Consider the following 8,612-nt stretch of genomic DNA (forward strand, 5'->3'; position numbering starts at 1 on the left):
AAACTGGGATGGCACAAGATGTGTTGCAGAAAGACCACAGAATATTCCAGAGACAAACTTGCAAAAACTCAATAAACATGCCTCTTTTTGTCCTTATATGATGAGAAGGGACAACTCGTATTCTAGTTGGACATTTCTAATCTTTGACAGAAGCCTGGGCCATTTTCTGATTGGCCCATATCAACTTTCCCCAGAAGACAAACCAAACCATGACGCCCTTCAACAACTGTATAAAGCAGCCTGTTTTGATCAAACCATCACTCCCTGAAGCTGAAACATCTGGATCCAAGAGATGACAAAGGAGACCTTCACTGCCTGGCCAGTGAGAACTCCACAGACCTGGTAAGAACTAAAGTCTCTTCAATGACAATCACTTCATAATTCTGTCCTTTAAAGTCCTCACTGGGGAGACAGCTGTGGACAAAAACAAGAACACAGTTGTCATAATACCCTGCGTGTACTGCCTCAATTAACTTTCTTTCTAGCTGGAGAAACCAGTCATTGCTACTGTGAAGCTGAGCTGGAGAACATGAGTTTCCATTGTTATGTACCAAAAATACATGTATTTTTTTACCCAAATGAAAACATAGTAACTTTAAAGCTAAATGCTTCTCAGAAAGTAGGTATCTAAGTTAAAATCCCGTAAATGACTGAAATGTATAAAGCTACTATTATTATAGCAGTTCACTAACAACTTTAAACTTAGTTGGATAGAAATTATGGTAAATCAATAAAGTGATTAAGAGTACTGAGGGTTCACCAACTTATTAAATTAACTAAGCCTAGTATTCTATCAATTAGGAAAGCATGCTTGGTTTTCTTAAATGTAACTGCTTCTCAGAAAGAACTTGCCAGAGTCAGCGTCATCAACTCCAAACATTAAAAAATCATGAGATGGGCTTAAATCACGAGATTTTTAAAAATGACAACTTTGGGGTACATTTTATTTGCCTTCTGGTTTCTGAACATTTAAAGTGCACTTGTTTCACGTTTTCTAGCTTATCTTTGCCATCAGGCGGGCAAGAATGCTACTCTTGTTTAAAATGAAAGCTAGGGTTCTCTTGCATTTCTTCACCCCAGCAGCCAGGAGTTTAGAATAAAATCATAGGGGTTGGCCACTCTGCTGAATTAAAACCCTGTAAATTAATAAAATGCATAATTTAAACTTGCATTTCACTAACAAGTTTAATCTTAGTTGTCTAGAAATGTTGGTAAGTCAACACATGATTAAGACTATTGAGGTTGGTTACACTTTCTGTTCAAAGCCTAATACTATTTGTAACAGGAAACTGTGCAAAAGATTGCTGAAAGGCACCCTAAGTGTTTCGGGGTTTACTCTGGAAATCAGACCGTTTGTGGTCAGCAGAAATTGACAGCCTCCTATTCAAAAAGAGGAAGAATCTTTGACTTATATTTTAAGCTGAAGATTTTTAGCAGTATGTGAATATTTAAAGTGGGAAAAGAACCTGCAATACTGGTAAAATTCCAGACAAATTAGAATAGCTTAAATCATTACCTAAGTATTTTATTTCAGGTTCAAAGTCTGATAATTAATTCTATTGACTTCCTTAATCATTAAGTAACTTGTCCAAATTTCTAAATCTAATGTTGGAGCTGTGGAGTTGAATACCACAGGTAGTTCTATAATTTCACTGGCAAACATGTTTCATTAGAAATTGATAAAAATCTGCATTTATGGATTTATAGATCCATGTTCCATTCTAAAGTCACCAACTAAATATACTGTAAAACTAAGATAAAGTTTGCTGTATAAGGAGACTGTGAGAAGAATTACATGAATTGATTTGATTCATTACCTGCCTTCTTGATACATTGGCACATATCAGGTTGAATTCATTCTAGCAGATTTCATAAACACGATTATTTAACCATCTGTATTTTGCTTTCTGTAATCTAATTGCTTTCCATTCTATTTTGGCTAATAAAACTAATCAATGTGCAATATTTCAGGCTGTATTTTGGGTAAAGAATAGTGATCCACACACCTGTGAGATGCCTGATGTGAGTAAGAGGCGAATTAAGATTGCTCACCCAACTTGTGTTTTAAAATGTATCTTTCCTCAATCGACTCTATTTCTCTGAAATGTTCCCGCACCTCTGGTGCTGTACAGATAATAAATATTACTAACAAATTGCAGCATACATATTATGCCATTTAACTATAGACAATATTTCTATAGCTCAGCATTTTGCAATCTCCAGCACCAAATAAATACAGTGACTCTCCATCTCCTGTCAGTCTCTTCTTCTAGTGACATTGAGTTCCCGGCCAAAGGTCAGCCATGAAGATCCTTTACCTTCTCTTTGCTGTTCTGTTGGTGCTCCAAGTTGCTCCTGGTAAGATCTCAGTGAAATCAAGGATAATATAGAGGGGTGTTGGCAAATCTAGACTAAGATTGCCTAGAACTTTGCATTGTAACTTTTTTGCAAGTCTTTTTCTGAATACCTAGGTTGCAGCAGACACTGGAAATGTGGCAGGGGAATTGTACTGGAGTCAAGGAGTTATCTTTGTTGTGATCATGAAAGTCCATTTAGATCTGGCTGAATTCTGACCTGTTGAAAAATCCTCAGTTCCTGTCTGTGATTTTCTAGCAGATGTTGCTAGAAGCTTGCTGCTAAATATCCCCAAAACTGTATCTACCTTGAACATGCTCTATCATGCTATTGCATGATGCACAGAACTCAACATGCAGATGAAGAAAGAGAAAATGAAATCCTCTTCCTCTGACCTACTATGACGGAAAGGCCCCTTTTTGGTGAAGGGGCTGGTGCTTTGGGCTGTAGAACATAGTCTGAAGTTCTGCTGACTAGCACTAATCGTTCAGTGCCTTTACAACTCCTATAATTAAGGAAGGCCTCATGCCCCATAGAGAGATTGTACAAATGAGAAAACAGCCCAGATCTCTAATAGGGCAGATCTTTGTCTTACCCACACCGTCTCTCAGAAACAATTTGCCACACCCATGTGGTTGGCTTGATTTCTGGAAATGACATCATGTGGTGGTGAGACAGAACATACAGAAATGCCGATGCATCAGTGTAGGTCTTGGATTTATATCTGTTGGTTGTGAATAGTTTTGAGAAAGCACAGCTACATCCAGTTAAATATTTTAACCCAGGTATCCTAAAGGCTGAGGCTATCAAAATTGTGTCCACCTTTTCAACAGGACTGGGCTGTGTGGTAAATGTAAAACTGGCAATTGGTCATGAAGAAACTATTCCCGAGTGCTGAGTTTTCATAAACATGTTTGCGCCGAGTCTCTCAGACAGGCATTCGATCCAGAAAGAACTTGAACAAACCCTTCTGTTTCTAAACGTTGCAGCCATCCATCCTAGTGCTGAACTGGTTCGACCCTACTCAGTCCCTTAGCATTTACCATAATTTCCCTGGTGCATCGCTCTGAGGAGCCATCAAGAATCAGAACCTGAGCAATAGCCCGTAGCAAAAGTTTGGTACAGGCAGCTGCCAGAATTTCATCCCTTAAATATGTGGCGCAGTGAAGGACACCTGTGTTCTTAGGTAGTTCTTAAATATATCCAGCGAGCTAGAGCCCCATTTAATGAATATGCTCTGCCCTCTGTTTAGAGGCTGCTACTGGATGTACCCAGCACTACAACCATGTCTGTAGCATTAAAGCTGTGGTAAAATTGTGCCCTGGATGATATTAATGGTGCTGATTTGGGCAGCCTTCAGTGACTGTGAAACCCAGTCAAGGGGGAACGCCTGCCATGCTAAAATAACAGCCCCTTATTCATGCTGCTCTGCTGACTTATAATTAAGACTCATTTTTTGTGTAGGACTGGCAAAGCATAGTTGGACCCCATCGCAATGTAGACGCTTTGGGGGTGACTGCCATGCGGCCTGTCCCCGCTGTACTACACCATTTAGAAGGTGTGTCACAGGGGGCTTCTGCTGCTTACGGTAAGTTTATGATTCCACAGCAGAGACATTACTGTATTAACAGAAATGTGTGTTCCTCTCCTTTTTATATCCAAACTGTTGTTTAATGCTCTTGGGGATGTAGTACACATGGCAGAGCCCAGAGGCAGCAGGCAAAGGATACGCCTCAGGTACCTAGAACCTGGGATGCATTGGAGTTGGAGTGTCCTCAGCATATATGGGAACAACCCTGCTGGCTGTTCTTATTCTTGCTTTACCCAGTCTGCTTATGCCTATCTCCAGAACCATCCAGAATCTCCATAGTGGTCAATGGTATAGGGATTGCACCTCTGAAACCTGACAACTCCCAGAACCATCTCTAGCACTTCCTGTACATCAGTGCTTGCAAGACGGGCAGCATAGAGACAGTTACACAACTCCGTGCTCCTCATGCATGGATGTAACTCTTCTGCAGCCAGGTGTGCTGTTTTTACATCCCTACACACTGGTGGAACAGCATGTACAAACAGTCTCTGTATAAATGGTTTGTGTTCCCTATTCCAAAATGGAAGAACAAGGAAGAACCAAAGCAAAGTCCCCAGGAGAGAGAGCAGGATATCAGTCTACTGCTCTGTATTGGTCTACAGTAACTCTGAGACCAAAATGGCTGCTCTCTGCAAACAGGCACCATCTTTAGAACTTGACAGCTGTAGTACGCACAAAAGAGAAGCCTCAGAGTTTTGATCTTAGTTACACCGGGGGGGGGGGGGGAGGTGAGACTTGCAAGATACATCCCAACGTAAAATGATACAAAGTTATTAAATGCCATTACCACTTGGCCTGAGCAGCTAGCCAACATTAAGGGTCTTGTGGCTTGTCTCCATTAAGAGGAGAAATTAATTATATGGGTCAGGTATTTCTTTGGTGCGGTCGTGTTTATTTACAAAGAATGAACACAAAGGATATGTCTATATGGACATGCAGGAATTGTAAATCTGGGCTCAGGCTCAAGCCTGAACTCCTTTTCTGTCTAAATGCAACTTTCAGACTTAGTCCCAGGTCCTCGGATCCCCCAGGAACAGCGGATCTGAGCTCGAGTTGAGCCAATACTCAGGGTTCAAGCCCTGTGATTTTGCCATGTGGACACAGCCTCGCTGGACTTGGGCCACAGGGAGTCTACCAGTGCTATCCCACAACCCCATGCCCTGGTGCTCTTTATCCTTTCTGCCCCACAAGTTGCCAGTTGACTCCCAGGAAACAGAGGCAACACCCTTTGTTCAAGTGAAGCTCAGCATTTAACCCTTTCATTTAATTCTGACTGCTGCGCTGCAAACACGGTGAACCGTCTCCTGCATTTGCAATGGCCGCTGACCAGAAGTCCTTTGCCAAGCTCACTCCTTCCTAGTCGCAGGACCACAGCAAGTTTCTGGTAAATCTCTGGGGTGAGGTTAGCAAAGTATTTGATTTTAGTTAGAGAACCAGGGTTGACTATGCCTACAATGGCAGCATTGGAAATATTGGTGGATGGGGGTCAGCTCCTCACAAAGCTCCAGAAATGTAGCTTTCATAGAATCACAGAATATCAGGGTTGGAAGGGACCTCAGGAGGTCATCTAGTCCAACCCCCTGCTCAAAGCAGGACCAATTCCCAACTAAATCATCCCAGCCAGGGCTGTGTCAAGCCTGACCTTAAAAACCTCTAAGGAAGGCAATTCCACCACCTCCCTAGGTAACCCATTCCAGTGCTTCACCCCCCTCCTAGTGAAAAAGTTTTTCCTAAAATCCAACCTAAACCTCCCCCACTGCAACTTGAGACCATTACTCCTTGTTCTGTCATCTGGTACCACTGAGAACAGTCTAGATCCATCCTCTTTGGAACCCCCTTTCAGGTAGTTGAAAGCAGCTATCTCCATGCAAAAGCTCTAGACCCACTACTGGTCATCCCAGGTCTACATGGCAGTGTGGTCCCATCAGCCATGGTTTGTGGCTCTGCTGCAGAAATGCTGGTCTATGTCGGGGGTGTCAGTGGCTCCACCAAGTGTCACAAGCAACATCAGCCAGTGCAAATCTGTCATATCTGTGTCCTCCTCCTCCATCATCATTATCTTTGTCCGGTGTCTTCGATGGGTCAGAAAACGCCACTGGAATGTACACCCGAGTCTCACGGAAGTGCTGCCCATTTCCTTAAGCAGGAGTGAAAGCGCAAGTTCTTCAAATGGCGCCTCCTCCACATTGCTGGCTTGGGGTGCCGGGAGGACCAAAATGATGGCTCTGCAGGAAGTGTTGGTGGGCTTCTCAAACTTCCTGTGACACACGGGGGTGGGCCGCCAAGTTTTCCCACGGGCAAGCAGACTGGGAGCCAGCGACCTAGACTGGAGTGGCCCAGCTGGTTCACTGAGCATACCCAGATAGCCTCGCTCTCACCAGGCAAGTCAGTTAGCAAGGATCTGCCACCAGAACAGAGTTCAGTTTAGGCCTATGTGAGCTGGGAGGCAGGACTGGAATTTCCAGGCATTCTTTAAGAATTAGTTATCACCTAAGTCTCTATTGGTTTAGCTTCAGCTGTGGACAAAGATGTGTTTGACAGAACAGTACATGGAAGTGAGTCACACAGTTCTACAGTCTAGTTTTTTATGCTTTGCTTTTCTCTAAATTTAATAGAGGGAGCTGGAAATTTTCAATTTTGACTAAATATTTCCTTTATAGTTTCAATTTACAACATATTTTGTTTCCATTCCTTAGTGCATCATGTCACCACTGCATTTGTTATGTTCTGGTCAACATTTGAACCTTGCACAATGTTACTAGGAAGTGCATTTTAAAAAAATGAGAGAACACTCCTCTCTTCCTAGAGAATTGGGGGCAGGTGAGCAGACTTCCCTGTTCAGATGTCTACATTTGCCTGTTATGCCAGGTAGCTCACTTGCTTAAACACGACAACTACAACTCGGTAACAGCACATTGCAGCAGGGAAAATGACTATTAACCAGGAATATCCACAGTGATGGGAAAATTTTTCCTGTGCTTTTTGATCTGAAATTAAATATAATTTCTCATTTTTATGGGTATAAGCAAAGAATCTGATCAACTCTTTTCTCTGTGCAGATGGCGTTGCTGACAGCTCTGCCCATGGTTTCGGCAGGATCTCTGGGAATCTGGTGACATCCTCTCACCTCTAGAATGACTAGATCCTGCTACAATGGAAGCCTGAAGGACTGTATATCTGGGCTGGACAGAGCCATGTGTGCTGGAGAAATCCAAACAGGAGAGCTTCTATCACTGATAAAAGATTGCAACTCCCCTTTTAATAAAAGCAAGTTGTTGTCACATCACGGTGCTGAAATATGAGTGTGTGTGTTCTGTTGGGGGGGGGGGGGGGGGGGGGGGGGGGTGTTAGGCAATCCTAATATAGGCACCAACATATCCCTCTATATTATCACTTGATTTTAGTTACATCTTACGTGGGACACTGAAAAGTGAGGCAACATAAAGAAGAAAAAGTAGGGAGGATGGGACCCACAGTGAGAATCCATTTGTCCTGCAGCCACATAGAAGGGGACATACATGGAGCAATAAGGAGTTAGTGGCACCAATCCCCCTTATCCTCCAGTCATTGCACCCTGCCCTCATTGTCTCCTGCCCCTCCTCCACATTCCCATCCATGTGGGTAGATGGAGGCAGCCGTCTCCTCACAGAGTAAGGCCGGGGAGCTCTGTCCTCTTCCCTTTCATGCTCACAGTATCCTCAATATGATTAAGGTAGTTTTTCAATGTTAAACGCTTTGGACCACTCTGTAATGGGTGGGATACCTAAAAGTAGGACAATAGTGTAGATACATACACACCATTGGGAACAAGTGTGTAAAACAGATACTTAAACACAGGCCCTGCTGCCAAGGCACATCCCAGCTAGAGCTGTTCTCTGAATTTGGCTTTGCACTATGTGGCATTGTTCAAAGCCCACTGAAGTCAGGGAGACTCTCTCCATTGACTTCAGTCAGCTGTAGAAGCTTACCTGGGATGAAATCCTGGCCCCATTGATGTCAATGGAAAAAATCCCATTTAACCCTTAGAAAGTTATTTCCTCCAGGCAGGTCCTTGTCAGTAGTAATGGTGACACAGAAAATATGGAATTTATTAATAAAGGAGCTTATCAAAATTTTTGAATGGAACATTTTTTTCCTTTTGAAACTGCTGTTTCATCAACAGGGAAACTTTCAGGAGGAACATGTCAGTTTTAATGAAATCTCGTTTTAAAAAAACTGAAACAATTCTGATGATGCTGAAACTTTCATCTTCTTATTATTATTATTTATTCGGGAGCCCAGGTCATGGACCAGAACCCCATTGTGTTTGGCACTGTACAAACACAGAGAAAAAGTTGGTCCTTGCCCCATCAAGCTCACAAACTAAGTGTAAGGCAAGAGACAGCAGATGGATACAGACTTATGTGGGAGTACAAGGAAACGAGGAGACAGTCTTGGTCAGCATGATAGGCAGTGGTATCAGCACAGCAGCCTAGCCACTATCAAGTTTGTTGCAGACTTCACAGTATAGGAGAGTTTTTGGAGCCATTTGGAGGAAGACAATGAGGTGCTTTGTCAATGTTTAGGGGGACCTCTTCCCAAGCATGAGGAGCAGCATGGAAAATCACAAAAGGACTTGTCGTATACAATAACATCACAGACATCCATAACTTAGTCCTAAGCCTTT

The 8,612-nt window shown here is 42.8% G+C and overlaps 1 long non-coding RNA gene across 1 annotated transcript; it reads left to right on the forward strand.

The window, feature by feature from the left end:
• The first annotated feature begins 249 nt into the window (after positions 1-249).
• LOC117874395 lies at positions 250-7,218 on the forward strand. The gene is made up of 4 exons (XR_004644965.1): positions 250-342; positions 2,261-2,358; positions 3,820-3,943; positions 7,006-7,218. It is a non-coding gene; the product is annotated as an uncharacterized LOC117874395 (long non-coding RNA).
• The last annotated feature ends 1,394 nt before the right edge of the window (positions 7,219-8,612 follow it).

This window comes from Trachemys scripta, chromosome 3 (assembly GCF_013100865.1).
Source record: "Trachemys scripta elegans isolate TJP31775 chromosome 3, CAS_Tse_1.0, whole genome shotgun sequence".
NCBI lineage: Eukaryota > Metazoa > Chordata > Testudines > Emydidae > Trachemys > Trachemys scripta.